Source organism: Vipera ursinii (genome assembly GCF_947247035.1).
Source record: "Vipera ursinii genome assembly, chromosome: 2".
In the NCBI taxonomy this organism is placed as follows: Eukaryota; Metazoa; Chordata; class Lepidosauria; order Squamata; family Viperidae; genus Vipera; species Vipera ursinii.
In genome coordinates, this window is record NC_139513.1 from 22,327,967 (window position 1) to 22,343,330 (window position 15,364).

Genomic DNA, 15,364 nt, shown 5'->3' on the forward strand with positions numbered 1-15,364 from the left:
AGGAAAGATGACATGATGATAACAGCCTATAATGCCAGCCTCCCCCCACACCTTTTTAGGCTTAACGTGACATCACTTGAAGCAGGGATAGGCCACCTTGGCTCTTTTATGACTCGTGGACTTCAACTCCCAGAATTCCTGAGCCAGCCATGCTGGCTCAGGAATTCTGGGCATTGAAGTCCACGAGTCATAAAAGAGCCAAGGTGGCCTACCCCTGCCCCAGAGGGTTGAGCTGGCAGAATGACACTGTATTGGTCTGATGAAAACAGAGAGAAACTGTTGATACCCCTCTGCTGTATACAAAACTCAGGGATCCGGTGGCCTTCTGGAAAAATTAATTTTGCAGGTTCAGCCCGTATGTGAGAAGAGGGAATTGTCTTGTCTACAGTTGCACAAGGAGGAGACACACACTGAAAGAAGCTACAATGCTCTTTTGCTTCTCTGGAGTTTCTTCTAGAAACTTCAGATCTAATTTTCTTCTCCTCTTCCTCCTCCGGGCAACTTTTTCCTAGGCTGAAATCCAGAATCACGTGAAAAACGGAAGAGAAGTCGCTCGGATGTATGAGAAGCATGTGGAAATGAGCACTCGGAATCTGTGGGTAGGTGTCTCTGTTTTTATTTGGCCTCATTGGTTATTTCCGTGATCCATTTTGCTAGAGAACAGAGTTAAACTAACAAAAAGAGGGCAGGCTCCATTTCACTGGGTAAAGGTAGTCCTCGACTTACGACCACAATTGAGTCCAAAGTTTCTGTTGCTAAACAAGGCACGTGAGGGTGAGTTGCGTCACATTTTATGACCCTTTGCCATATTTTATCATTTATTTATAAAATTTACAGGCCGGGCCCATCTTACCTCAAGGTAACTCTTATTCTTATTAAATGAATCGCTGCCGTTCTCAAGTGAATCATGCGGGTCATTAAGCGAATACAGCTTCTCCCCCTTGACTTTGCTCGTCAGAAGCCAGCTGGGAAGGTCACAAATGGTGATCACCTGAACCCAGGACAGTGCAACTGTCATAAATACACGACAGCTGCCGAGCTGCCAAATTTTGGTCATGTGACCATGGGGATGCTGTAACGGTCGTCTGTATGAAAGCCAATCCTAAGTCACTTTTTTCAGTGCCATTGTAACTTCAGACCGTCACTAAATGACTGATTGTAAGTTGAGGACTACCTCTATAGGAAGAAACTCTTGGAGAACTATCAGCTGGAGCATAACTGGACAGCAGTTTTTGCTCCACCGATAGGACGCAAAAGGCAACCTTTGCTTAAGTGTCGAGGTAGACAAGGGCTTCTCTTGCTGAGGGAAAGGGTTAGGGTTTTCTAATTGTCTAGATGTTTTGCAGGAGGCAACGGCTGACTGAGAGAATTCTGCAGATGGGGACTTCTACAGAGGACGCCTTTGAGCTAGCACAGTTCCCACCTTTCCCAAGTTCTTGTTTGGACTCAGAAGCGGAAGAAGACATAGAAGAAGGAGGAGGGTGCTGTAGGGGGGGGGTTGATGTTGTGTGAATGCCAGCTAGGCCAGAAGGAGGGGTCAAGTCGGGGCTTAGCTTAGAATCCTTGCACAGCCGCAAGAAGCATAAGCTTGATCTTCCCCAAGATCCATGAAGCTTTATCTGCTTGTTCCCAGCAGAAGGCAAAAAAAATCCAGGAAGGTTCTTATAACTTGCGTAGAGAAGAATAAAATTGCTTAATGCCTATGGAGATTCTCCATCATCCAGCTCATGGTTGTTCCCAAAAGGTCCTTTTTCAAAAGGCAACTGGTCGATCTTTTATTTTATTTTTCTTTCAAAACCTTTTGCTTCTCATCCAAGAAGCTTCTTCAGTTCTTCAGAAGAGCTAGAGAAGCTTCTTGGATGAGAAGCGAAATGTTTTCAAAGAAAAAAAAAACACAAGATGCCTTTTGGAAAAGAAGCTTTGGGACATCTAAGTTGCTTATTCTAGCTATGAGTGGCTCTAATTGGTTGTACCCGACACACCTCCTCCTTGTCCGGGATGAAGCTGCCACTCACTTTCACTTTCACTTTCGCTTTCGCTTTTATCTAACAGTTCTTGAATTCCTTTGCCAACGTTATTTCCGCCTTCCTCTGCAGCGTTAGCCTTTTGGTAGTCCTTCCTTCCAACCCAAAGCTAAACAGTCTCGTTTCTTTTCATAGGAGATTGTGTTCCATCTGCCTGATCATCTTCTTGCTCTTCTCTGAATCTTTTCCGTGTTGTTATGTGCCCAGACTTAGACTTGACCAGTGCGTCTGACCAGCACAGAGTACAGATATTATTTCCAAAATGTAAACTCTGTCTCTTCATTTGTCTTTCCACATTGATGCCTTACCTCTTACTTTCCTTGGATTGCAAATTTTGGTTTTGGTTCTTTACAGGTTCATACAGGAGTTCTTGAGTTACAACCATTCATTCAGTGACTGTTTAAAGTTATGATGGTGCTGAACGAAGGGACTTAACAACCAGTTCCTGAAGTTATGGCCGTTGCATTGTCCCCATGTTCGCACTTATAAAAAGTTGCTAAACAACCCCTATTCACATGATTTCCATTTGCAACCTTTCTACTAGCTTCCCACAAGCAAAGTCAGTGGGGAAGGTCACAAGTCTCTGCAGTAGGTCTCCTCCACCCACTCTGGCCTTTCTTCACTCATCCACACCACATCCTTTTCTCTCCATTCACTTGCACACATCCATAGCACGCACCTTCCTTCCTTCCTTCCTTCCTTCCTTCCTTCCTTCCTTCCTTCCTTCCTTCCCTTCTGTCTCACACATATGTTGTGGAGTGGGTCCGACGCAAGGAAGAGATGCCAGCCGGAGTACGTGTTCAGCTCTTTATTGGAAGGGGGTAGCGTACTGCCGGAACAAGGGCTACCTGGCCTCCTTAAATACCCAGCCAGGTAGGCGACCAGCCAATGGGGTTGGCCCTAGGTTTCCCGCCGAAACTAGGTTTCCCGCCAAACCCGTCCAGGCCAACGCCCCCTGGTGGCTGTTGCTATGCAGATGACTTGGATACATAACACATATATCCACCTTGTCCTTTTCTCCTTCGTTCATACATATGCACCCACTAACACCTTCATTCCCCCATTGCTCACATGCATGTATCCATCAGCACCCTTCTTCCCCTCCTTCCTTTGTTTGCTTGCTCGCATGTTCTGCACATTTCTTCTCACTTCGGTTGCTCACATACACCCCAGCACCCCAAATTGTGTGCTGCCTGCACTGGGCCTCCCAAGAAGAATGGGACAACTTGTCATGGCCAACTTACCACTGCCAATTCGCCACATCCAACTCGTCACAGCCAACTCAACACAGAACACTGTGGCCAATTTGCCACAGGACAACGCACCACAGGACAATTCAACAATTTTATTTAATTATTTAAAACAATGTAAAATTATTTTCATTTTTGTCACTCACATTTCGTTTTGTCCCTCCTTTCTTTAATGATTCTATTCCACAATTTCTTCGATATTGTGTAACTTTTGTCCCGTGGCAAGTTGTTCTGCACCGAGTTGGCTGTGGCAAACTGTACCACTGTGAGTTGGCCATGGCAAGTTGACCCATGGCGAGTTGTCCTAGACCAGGGGTAGGCAACCTTGACTCTTTTATGACTCGTGGACATCAACTCCCAGAATTCCTGAGCCAGCCGTGCTAAGGGGAAAGGGAGACGTTTCCAAGCTGAGCCATGCTGGCTCAGGAACTCTGGGAGTTGAAGTCCACGAGTCATAAAAGAGCCAAGGTTCCCCACCCCTGTCCTATATCCTTCCCAAGGTCTCCTGCACACTCACATGGTACTCAGTTGGGACACCTGCTTCCTGCTTAATGCCCCATGTGTCTTGGGGTTACAGTGACAACCGGGACTGCCTGCATTGCCATCCTAAGCAATGGGGTTATGTGACACTGCACTGTCTGACTACAATGCTTAGCGACCACAATCCTGTTCCCAATCACCATTGTAATTCAAGGACTATCTATATTGTATTATGGATTATTTGCAGTTGCGGCTAATTTTCTTACCGTGGACATATTACATGACCGTTGATATGTTTTGCTTATTATTTATTGTATTTAATCCTACCACGAGTAGCTGTGAAATTAGATGATTCGGCAGCCTACAAATCCAATAATGATATATCTGCAGAAAAGGCCAGGAGAAGAACGTCGCAAGCTGGTGCATGAATTCGAACAGTTCCGCCAGGCTGCAAAGGATCAAATGCAGTTTCTACTCTCCCACCTGGAAGAACTGAAAATCAACATCTTAGACTACCAGAAAAAAAATCACACCAGACACACCACAAACACAAACCAACTGAACTCCTTGATTGGAAACATAGAGAGGAAGTGTGATCTGCCAGAAATAGAATTCCTGAAGCAAATGACTCAGATCAACAGCTTGGTCAGTAACTTAGAAAAGTTGCGTAAGGAGCTCCCTGAGGAATGCCTGAAGGTGAGAACTTTCATAGAAATGCTCTTGATTTCGTGTGTGTGTGTGTGTGTGTGTGTGTGTGTGTGTGTGTGTTTGTGTATACTGTGTTTTCCCCAAAATAAGACCCATCCCGAAAATAAGCCCTAGCCTGATCTTTTGGGGTGGGCCTAAAATAAGCTCTGCCCAAAATATAAGCCCAGGGGGTGGGGGTGGTGAGCACACGGGGGGCCGACGGTGTTCGGCAACAGCTGCAGCCCGCCGGCCCCTTGGCACAAAGCAGATAAGTTTGCACTCTGAGGGGGGAAGTGTTTGGGTGCCTATGGGGCACTTGGGAACAAAGTCATTTGCTCGGTTCCCAAGTGCCCCATAGGCGCCCAAACACTTTCCCCCCGAACGGAGATCTGACAGAGACTGGAAACTTCACCCGCTTGCGAATGGGGCGCTTGGAGACGGAGTGATTAGCTCCGTCTCCAAGCGCCCCATTTGCAAGCAGACAGAACTTCCAGTCTCCCTGTCAGATCTCCGGGCGAAAAGTGTTTGGGTGCCTATGGGGCACTTGCGATAGTTCCACCCCTTCCCCCACTTGCCTCTCCTCATGGTGGCAGCATAGCGCAGCAGGCCATGCGGCCTCCTGCCATGAGTGGCCGCAGAAGCGGGCTGGCAGCCATGTCAGCCTCCTTCAGGTTGGGGCTGTCAGTGTCACCACTGTGAGGTGAGGCAGGTGTCAGGGGAAAAAAAACTTCCCTGAAAATAAGGCCTACTGCCTCTTTTGGAGGCAAAAAAATATAAGACCAGGTCTTATTTTCAGGGAAATATGCTGTGTGTGTGTGTGTGTATAATGACATACTTATTCCTCTATGGCAGACATGTCAAACTCACGTGACATCGCGCAATGTATCAGCTTTTTCTCTATTGCCACAAATGGAGTGGGCGCAGTTTCCTGATGACACATCCGGCCCACAGGCCGGCAGTTTGACACCCCTGCTCTACGGCATGATTTGTTCAGACTGAGAGTTTAGTTGAAAGTTTGAAAGATTGAAACTGTTGTATATAAATAATAAAGTCAAAAGGGAATCTCAAAGGTGCTGTAACTGAATTATAGCTAAGACTTTACTAAGTTCACAAATACTGCACATTTTAATGAATAATGTAAACTTCTGCATTAATTCTAATAATTACTTTAATGCTAATGCTAACCCTAAGTCTTACCAAATGAGAATTTTCTCTTCTTCCTTCTAGGAATTTAAAATTATTTCAAACTGGTACGTGTCTCTTCCTTACACATTTTGCTTCTGCCTGGGGATGAAGTTTTGGATACACTTTCCTGGAGAAGCCCCTGCGTTTGAGCTTCTGAAAATGTTGCTGTGGTTCCCTAGGCTCCTCTTGGCTCTTCTGTAACAAGATTGTTAGAAATCTTTCTTTGAAAAAGACTACAGACACATGGATCTATCTATCTATCTATCTATCTATCTATCTATCTATCTATCTATCTATCTATCTATCTCTATCTATCTATCTATCTATCTAACCTTATCTATCTATCTAACCTTATCTATCTATCTATCTATCTATCTATCTATCTATCTATCTATCTATCTATCTATCTATCTATCTATCTATCACTATCTATCTATCTATCTATCTACCTAACTTAACCATATCTATCTATCTATCTATCTCTCTATCTCTCTATCTCTCTATCTACCTAACTTAACCATATCTATCTATCTATCTATCTATCTATCTATCTATCTATCTATCTACCTAACTTAACCATATCTATCTATCTATCTATCTATCTATCTATCTATCTATCTATCTATCTATCTATCTTAACCATATCTATCTATCTATCTATCTATCTAACCTTATCTATCTATCTAACCTTATCTATCTATCTATCTATCTATCTATCTATCTATCTATCTATCTATCTTTCTATCTATCTCTATCTATCTATCTATCTATCTATCTATCTATCTACCTAACTTAACCATATCTATCTGTCTATCTATCTATCTATCTATCTATCTATCTATCTATCTATCTATCTATCTCTATCTATCTATCTATCTATCTATCTATCTATCCTTATCTATCTCTATCTATCTATCTATCTATCTATCTATCTATCTATCTATCTATCTATTCATCCATCCGTCTATCTCCATCATCATCTAATTGAGATACCACCCATCTCACTCTCACTCTACCCTCTAGCTTTTATCCGTGGGCTGTTAGGCTTTTAAATGGGACATAATCCCTGTGAACCTATGCAGAATTGACTTGGGAGGCCGGTGTGTGGTGTTGTTGGTTCACATGGTGTGGTAAGGAGGGAGGGTTTGTTGTCACTGTGTGTTGGGGGGAGAGAGCACGGGGGGAGGCTCAGCTAATCTCAATGTACACATGTTGTACTTTGACAATAAAGGTTTATTATTATTCCTACATGAAGGTGCATAAGACTGGGCTTGCATTATATCTTTTGCTGCCTCATGTAACACACCAGTTTGCTTGCGTTTTCACAGATGTACAGTAACTATATCATTTTGTTTCATGTACCTATATAACTTAGTGGTTTTTTTCCCCCTTCAGCTTGGGTGAAGAAAAGTATGCAGAAAACAATCTTGGTGACCTGGAGCAGAGATTGGAAAAAATCAGTGAACAAAATAAGGTTCTGAAGGAGACACTGAAGGCATTGAAAGGTATCAGGATGTAAAGAAGGAGGAAAATGAGAGATGGCAGAAACAGGCTTTGGGCTTCTTGTGATGGTTCCAGGTTTTGTCATATTGCGCACACTGTCATCAGTAGCTTTCTCTTCCAGAAAATCTGTCTCTCCTTTACTTCTCTCCCAATCTTCCACATACCTTCTTGTGAATGATGGGTGAAAATCACATGCATAGGGGGAAAAAACTTATTCTTTCAAATACATGGTTTACACGGGTTTATACATTCACAGGAAAAGCAGTAAATCCAAAAGTACAATTAATTTCTTTGCTTATCACAAAAGACTAATTTAGATCTACTAGATCAAAAAGAATTTCTGAACGGGAGGCAGTCCGTAATATGGGAGTGCCAAAAGCAGAGCTTGAAAAAAAAAGGAAGTGAAAGACATCAGAGTGCGAATAAAACATAATTCCAGGGGGAAATCAAAGGAGGAGAAAGCTGAAAGAAGGAATTCAGAGATTTGTATGGGAATTAAAGGAGCTACTTTGGAGAGTGAAATCGAAATGAATGCTGTGAAAGTAGCATCCATGTTGATGAAATGGACGCTATCAAATGCTTCAAGGATGTTGACAAGTGTTAAAGGCATAGATTGTTAGGAAACACCCAGTCAGTCAGAATGGAGGGGCCAAGTGGGGAACTAACCTTGAATCATTGCACAGCTGCAAGAGGTCCAAAACTGACTCTCACCATGAAACCTTATCTGTTTCCAAGAGAAAGCCAGCATTCTGGGGAGATTTCTGTATTATAGGTAGAATAAGGTAAAAGTTAGCTTGAATTTGACACATGTGGATCTGCTTGCTTGTGCTGACATAGATGGTGTAGATAGGAGTATGGTTGGTTTATGGAATAGCTTAGGAATTAATTGGATGCGTTTGTGAAGTTTGGATTACAGCAATGGGCTCTACATGGGGTTGGCCTTGAAGAGCATTCAGAGAGTTCAATTGGTGCAGAAGGCAGCAGCATGGATAGTAAAAGGCACCAATTATTCAGCTCAGATAACACCACTACTGACCTACATTGGTTGCCAATGTGCTTCTGGATAAGATTCAAGGTGCTGTTGTCATCTTAAAGTTCTTCATGGCTTGAGGGACCATCTCTCCTGAGTTGCTTCTATCCATCCGATCCTGCCTGGCAGTATGGGCATGCTTCAGGTCCCATTGACCAAAGTGTGCCAGTTGGCAAGGCCTTCTAGGCCCACCTTGGTCTCTCTCCAGAGATCAGGAAGTTCCCAGCTCTACTGGCCTTTTCTAAGGCCCTAAGTAGACAACTCTGGCACCTTTACGACCTCTGGACTTCAACTCCCAGAATTCCTGAGCCAGTCCACCAGTTGTAAGTTGTCCACCCCGCCCTAAGACCTAGTTCTGAGTTCAGACCTGGGGCTTCAAGGGTGTACAGCAGGGGTCTGCAACCTTGACAACTTTAAGACTTGTGGACTTCAGCTCTCAGAATTTCTCAGCCAGGACCTAGTGATTTTGCTTATGGTGTTTCTCAGCTACTTCATATTTCAACTTTTGTAATGCTTGTAATTATTTTTATTGTATTTAAATTCTGTTTGTTGCCCAGAGTCACTTGTTGAGATAGATGGCTATATGAATTGAAAAATGAATAAATGAATATCTGATGAGTGAAATAATGCCATTGTTCCCCTAAAAAGGGAAAACTATAACGGGATTGGTTTGTTAGGCATGCCTGGAGAAGGTGAGTGGCAGAATTCTGACTGAATAATTACCTACTTTCTAGGCAAGATGCAAACCGAATTCATGAAAATCATGGACAACTGCCTGAAGCCTTATGAGAAAGGTAAATTTGCTAAGCCAAACTGGGAAAGAGATCCACATCATGGAAGTCAGGAAGAATTTATTGCTTTAAGTTTTCCTTTCCTGTGCGAAGTTAGCCACTGAGAATTGTGCACAATCATTGTGGCTTAGTTTGTCGTGCAAAACCAGCCAATGGTGTATGTTTTATGAATTGTGAATAATAATAATAATAATAATAATAATAATAATAATAATAATAATAATAATAATAATAATAATAAGAAGAAGAAGAAGAAGAAGAAGAAGAAGAAGAAGTAGTAGTTTTTTCTGATATGCTATTGAATAGATGTACATTGTAAAAACTTTTCATTTCACTGATTCATTGCTAAGCCACATTAACCATGATTTAGCGGAAAGACAACACATAAGTGGGATAAATAGTCTGCAGCAGTTTTCATTTTGCCAGCAGACAGCCATTTTGCTTTTTTAAAATTTTGGGACACTTTTACTTGCTTCATCTTGAATGATTCCCATAAATCAGTGCTTCCCAATTTTTTTCCCTTCAAAATTTATTAAATCAATATCACTAATGCATTTTATGTCATTTTACCCAGCTTCGAAGAGATTAGTTGGTAAAGCAGAGATTGCAGATGGCTGCAAGCAGGCTGATACACACACCTCCCAAATCCCGATTGTGCATTCTGTGGAGGTGTGCATCCTGCGTGCTGATTGGTTGGTCCAACGTCCTGTTCTACGGAACTTCTAGGCAACCTTGGCTCTTTTATGACTCGTGGACTTCAACTCCCAGAATTCCTGAGCCAGCATAGTTGGCTCAGGAATTCTGGGAGTTGAAGTCCACAAGTCATAAAAGAGCCAAGGTTGCCTACCCCTGCAGCCAGAACATTAAAATTTGCTGATGTATAAAAAGAACAGCTATGCAACTGTCTCCAAATGATAGGCACGTATGTTCCATGCAGTGCAGTGGTGCAGAAATCTACTCCAGCCTTTAGCCTGATTTGTTGACAAGTTGCCAGAAATCTGCCAGTTGGCAATTCTGAATGATGCTGCCATAACCTGTCTGAAGGCTGGCATAGAACATTAAGGGCAGGTCACTTTTAGCCATGCAGCCTAACCTGATCCTTTTCTCTTCCAGAAAATGTGTTCTTCGATCGGGACACACTGAATCACATGCTGGAACTTTCAGATGACCAGATAACTGTCAAGTGGAATGCAGGATTGAAGGAAAAAATACCTTACCACTGGATGAGATTTGAAAACGATTCCTGTGTGCTTGGAAGTGAAGGGTTCACTGCAGGGAGAGTCTACTGGGAAATAAATGTGGGAGAAGGGAAGATCTGGGCTGTGGGGGTCGCCAAAGAGTCGGTGGAGAGAAAGCATCCGGTACAATTTGCTCCCGAAAACGGCATTTGGGGACTTGGTTTAGATGAGCAAAAAAAATATGTGGCCTATACCAATTCTGGAATTGTTCCTTTGGCTCTGTCTGAGCCTCTCCAAAAGATCCAGGTAAATCTAGATTACACTGCAGGGCAGGTATCATTTTACAATGCTGGGACCAACAATTGGATCTTTACCTTCCCGCCAGCAAACTTTTCTGGAGAAAATATCTACCCTTGGTTTTGGATTAAGGGAGGGCTGCTCAGGCTGCCCGCAATAGATTTTGAAGAGCTGGTTGATGATCTTGTGTGGGGAAGATATAGTGAGGTGCCTCTATATGGAGACCCCTGGGAATTTTTTAATGAACCTTGGTGAAGTCCTAAGCAAATTGGCCATCTCCTGCCATGCATTCTTCTTGGTTGCTCTTAATCGGATGTTTTATTGGCCTTCCCTTGTTAAGGCCCAGCTCCAGTTTAAAAGCTTTACATTTGGACAGCCATGGCTGATTTCCCAGACACCTGAGCGAACAACCAGCATGTTGTCTGCATTTTAGGTCACAGAACACTAGAGATGATACAGACTTAATTTTTTTAGACCAATGTATTGTACTGTTAATTTTTCATGAGACGGTTCTTCCGTATGTTCTTATGCCTTAAGCCAGGGGTAGGCAACCTTGGCTCTTTTATGAGTCGTGGACTTCAACTCCCAGAATTCCTGAGCCAGCTATGCTGGCTCAGGAATTCTGGGAGTTGAAGTCCACGACTCAAAAAAGAGCCAAGGTTGCCTATCCTTGCCTTAGGCTAATTGAATCAGGCCATTTCTTTGATGTAAAACTGCCTTACTCATTGCTTTTCTTTGTCCAGTGGGAAGACAGAAATCCTGGAAAGAATGGTTATTCAGCTGCCTTCTCCCACGTTCAGTATGAATGAGTACTTTACATATTAGTAAAGGTAAAGGTTCCCCCGCACATGCGTGCTAGTCGTTTCCAACTCTAGGGGCCGGTGCTCATCTCCGTTTCAAAGCCGAAGAGCCAGCGCTTGTCCGAGGACGTCTCCGTGGTCATGTGGCCGGCATGACTAGACGCCAAAGGCGCACGGAACGCTGTTACCTTCCCACCGTAGTGGTCCCTATTTTTCTACTTGCATTTTTACGTGCTTTCGAACTGCTAGGTTGGCAGAAGCTGGGACGAGTAACAGGCGCTCACTCTGTTATGCGGCACTCGGGATTCAACCCGCCAAACTGCCGACCTGATCGACAAGCTCAGCGTTCTAACCCACTGAGCCACCGCATCCCTTTTACTTTACATATTAGTCCTTCCCAATTTCTCTCCAGCTTTAGAAATTATATTCTACATGTGATATTATAACCTGTTCAACCCACCCCGAGGGATGTCCGCAGGGAAGAAGGTTAAACAAAATAAGCAGGGTGGCCACAATCATCTAAACTCCACCCCATGTATGTGTTTTGCACACATTAAAAGAGGACTTTGATCACATATGCTTTTGTGGATGATGCGTATAGAAACCAGACATCCCTGACAATTTTAAACTATTTCTTTCGACATATAAGATAAAATATCTCTCTAGGATTCTTCCTACTTATACACAGTATATGAAAGTAATATTCTTAAGCTTGCTTGCACCGAGCTTGTCTTGGCTCATGGTATTCTTTGTTCTTAAATTTGCATCCTGGTAGTACTTTTCATTTGTCTACTGTATTACCGTTTCATTGCTTGCAGACTTCCTGTGTTCTGGTTTGAATATATTTTAATACTTTTAAAGTTGGTTGTTCTAATAAATTTTTTTTTTAAAAAACTCATGTTGCAAATCGTATTTCTGAGGCTGTACTTATGATACGGTGCACCAATATCTGTATATGCCCCCACACTCACAAGAAAAATCCAGTATTCTGCATTAAGATAAATCAGAGCTAGATTTTAAAATTGGACTTAGCTAAATTTAAAATTCAGACAAGGTTGACCCGGCCTGTTTTGACTCTCTCTGGACCCTCATAACTCTTCCTAGACACAAAATAGCTCTGGCAAAAACAGCAGGAACGAAATAGTTGAGATATCTGTCTGTTCCCTCCTTCTCTTGGATAAGGATCAGCTGGCATCAAAATCACTAGTGGGTGTTTGGCAGGGGAAGTCTGAGCAAATTTTAGAAAACTGGGGTGAAGGAGGGAATACAGTTTTGCTTCAGTTCCTAAGCCAGGACAGAGGCAAATATTCCTAGTCTTGGAAAAGTAAGAACATACAAACCCAGGATTTCAAAGTGATGCAAAAGGAATTCCTAGCTTGGCTATAGTTTCTAAAATATGATAGCTGGGCCATAAATGAACCAGGTCAGGGAAAGTGCTGCCAACTTGGGTGACCACAGAAGACTGGAGCCATTGCACAATCCTCTCATCCCTTTGATCAGTAAGCCTGGATATTATTTGATGTAATGCTATGTGGAAAGGACCTTGGGATACAGGGAGAAGAGACACAACTCAGGAAACAGCAGATAAAAAGCAACTTAGCCTGCAGCAGGAATGTGTGCAGGGCAAACAGCCTCTAGGTTCTTGGGCTGTAAAGGAGACGGGGGCAAGGAGACGAATATACTTCCACACTCGCAAGACCTTGGGATACAGGGAGAAGAGACACAACTCAGGAAACAGCAGATAAAAAGCAACTTAGCCTGCAGCAGGAATGTGTGCAGGGCAAACAGCCTCTAGGTTCTTGGGCTGTAAAGGAGACGGGGGCAAGGAGACGAATATACTTCCACACTCGCAAGACCTTGGGATACAGGGAGAAGAGACACAACTCAGGAAACAGCAGATAAAAAGCAACTTAGCCTGCAGCAGGAATGTGTGCAGGGCAAACAGCTTCTAGGTTCTTGGGCTGTAAAGGAGACGGGGGCAAGGAGACGAATATACTTCCACACTCGCAAGACCTTGGGATACAGGGAGAAGAGACACAACTCAGGAAACAGCAGATAAAAAGCAACTTAGCCTGCAGCAGGAATGTGTGCAGGGCAAACAGCTTCTAGGTTCTTGGGCTGTAAAGGAGACGGGGGCAAGGAGACGAATGTACTTCCACACTCGCAAGATTCTATGAACAGTAGATTGCATTCTATTCTGGATGTAGTTTCAGACTTGCGATTCTATTAATGTAAACTTATACTAAAATAGAGTTAGCTGATTGGCCACGTTTTATGTCTGGCCTACCTTGCAAGGCTAACATTCTGTGACTACTTGTGAAATGGATTTCTTCTGGTTAATTTAGTTTGGAATGTTTTTGAAATACCCCCAAAGAGCAGAAAAAGTATAAATCGCCTCAACTGGATTCAATTTCTTTCTTTTTCAGCAGTTTTTGAGTTACTTCTTGCTTCTGATACGTGAATATTTATAGTCCTTGTCCCCCTCCTTCTAATCAGATATCCTCAATTAACAGAGCAACAAATTATATGTATGGCGAAAGCGAATCGGAGAAGAACCAAATCAGATCAAATCTTTATTGCAATCATAGACCAGCAGAAGGAAAGTTGGGTACGGCCATTAAAATTCATAAAGGGTGCATCAAGAATAAAAATAAAAGTCTAAAAAAAATGAAAAAGGTGAATTAAAAACTAAAAGTATATATAAAAAACAAGAATAGGAAAGAAGGGGTAGGAACATTAGATGGCTGTAGGAGAGCATAAAAGATTAGGATGTGAGAGACATTATCAAGTTACCAAGCAATATAGTGAATTAGGTGCTCATTTCATATCTTAGAAGCTGCCTAGACAAGTCCCTACAATTTTCTTGGCAAGGTTTTTCAAAAGTGGTTTGCCATTGCATCCTTCCAAGGGCTGAGAGAAAGTGACTGGCCCAGGGTCACACAGCTGACGTTGTGCCCAAAGAATACTGTACAAGTCTCCCAGTTTCTAGCCTATCTTAGTTGCTATACCAAACTGACTCTCTAGAGGTTCACTAATCTTTAGAACAAATACCTTTGATAATTTTTTTATCAAATTTATGTATCCACCCATCTCACCTCTAGCGATTCAGAGACGGTCACAACAATGGGATAAAACAGCAATGTAAAAAACAAACCTAGAGATACAAAATGTGAAAATCCATGTTAATAAATACCATAAAAGTATGATAGTTCCAATCCAGTCTGAACATCTATCTGACTGTGCGAGGAAGCAAAAATTAAAAATAGACATCCCAGAATTTATACCACAAGGCATTCTCCAACAAAGTACCAAGAACGGGAACTGGGATTGACTTTCCAACTGATGACCTTGGAGAATTCTGTGTAAAGAAGTGAAAACAGTAAACCTTCACCTGCCAATTTTCTGTCAGGGTTCGGAGTCAACTGTTGCCCAGAATGAAGCTATGAGGACTAGATCCTAGTTTAATAGAAAGCCTGAGGGAAAATAATATATATTTTTTTATTTAAAAGTTTTAGAATACATTTTAAACATACTTCCCCTCCCTCCCCCTCTCTCCCCCCCCCCCCCCCGGACTTCCCAGAGCTGAATACAGGGTATTACCTCTAACAAACTTAAACTAAAATATGCAAAGCAGCTATAAAAACACTTTAAATTCTATCGCACTTTAACTCCTCTTAAACATAATAACTAAATAATAATAACTAAATAATAATACATCATATAATGCTAATGCTCACTCATGTGCTAAATGAAACTTTTTAGTCCCATATTTATTCTGAATATACTCAATCCATCTTCTCCATTCCACAATATATCTCTGTTGTGACTGTTCTTTCAAATATGCTGAAATCTTTGCCATTTCCGCCAGGTTTGAAACTTTTAAAGTCCACTCTTTTATCGTAGGCAGTTCCTCCTTTTTCCAATATTGCGCTACCAAGAGTCTTGCTGTCGTAATTAAATTCAACATCAATTTAGTTTCTATAGCAGTACAATCTGTAATAATACCCAACAGAAATAACTGTGGAGAAAACTTTATCTTTTTCTTAAATATCTTCTGCATATTCCACCAAATTTTAATCCAAAAAGCTTTAACTTTTTTACAAGTCCACCATATGTGATAATACGTTGCATCCTCACAA

At 42.3% G+C, this 15,364-nt stretch overlaps 1 long non-coding RNA gene across 1 annotated transcript; it reads right to left on the reverse strand.

Moving 5' to 3' along the window:
- Positions 1-13,520: 13,520 nt before the first annotated feature.
- Positions 13,521-14,700, reverse strand: LOC310636769. Its single transcript, XR_014491789.1, has 3 exons — positions 14,617-14,700; positions 14,321-14,379; positions 13,521-13,883 (listed from the first exon to the last, which is right to left on the reverse strand). It is a non-coding gene; the product is annotated as an uncharacterized lncRNA (long non-coding RNA).
- Between the last annotated feature and the right edge of the window lie 664 nt (positions 14,701-15,364).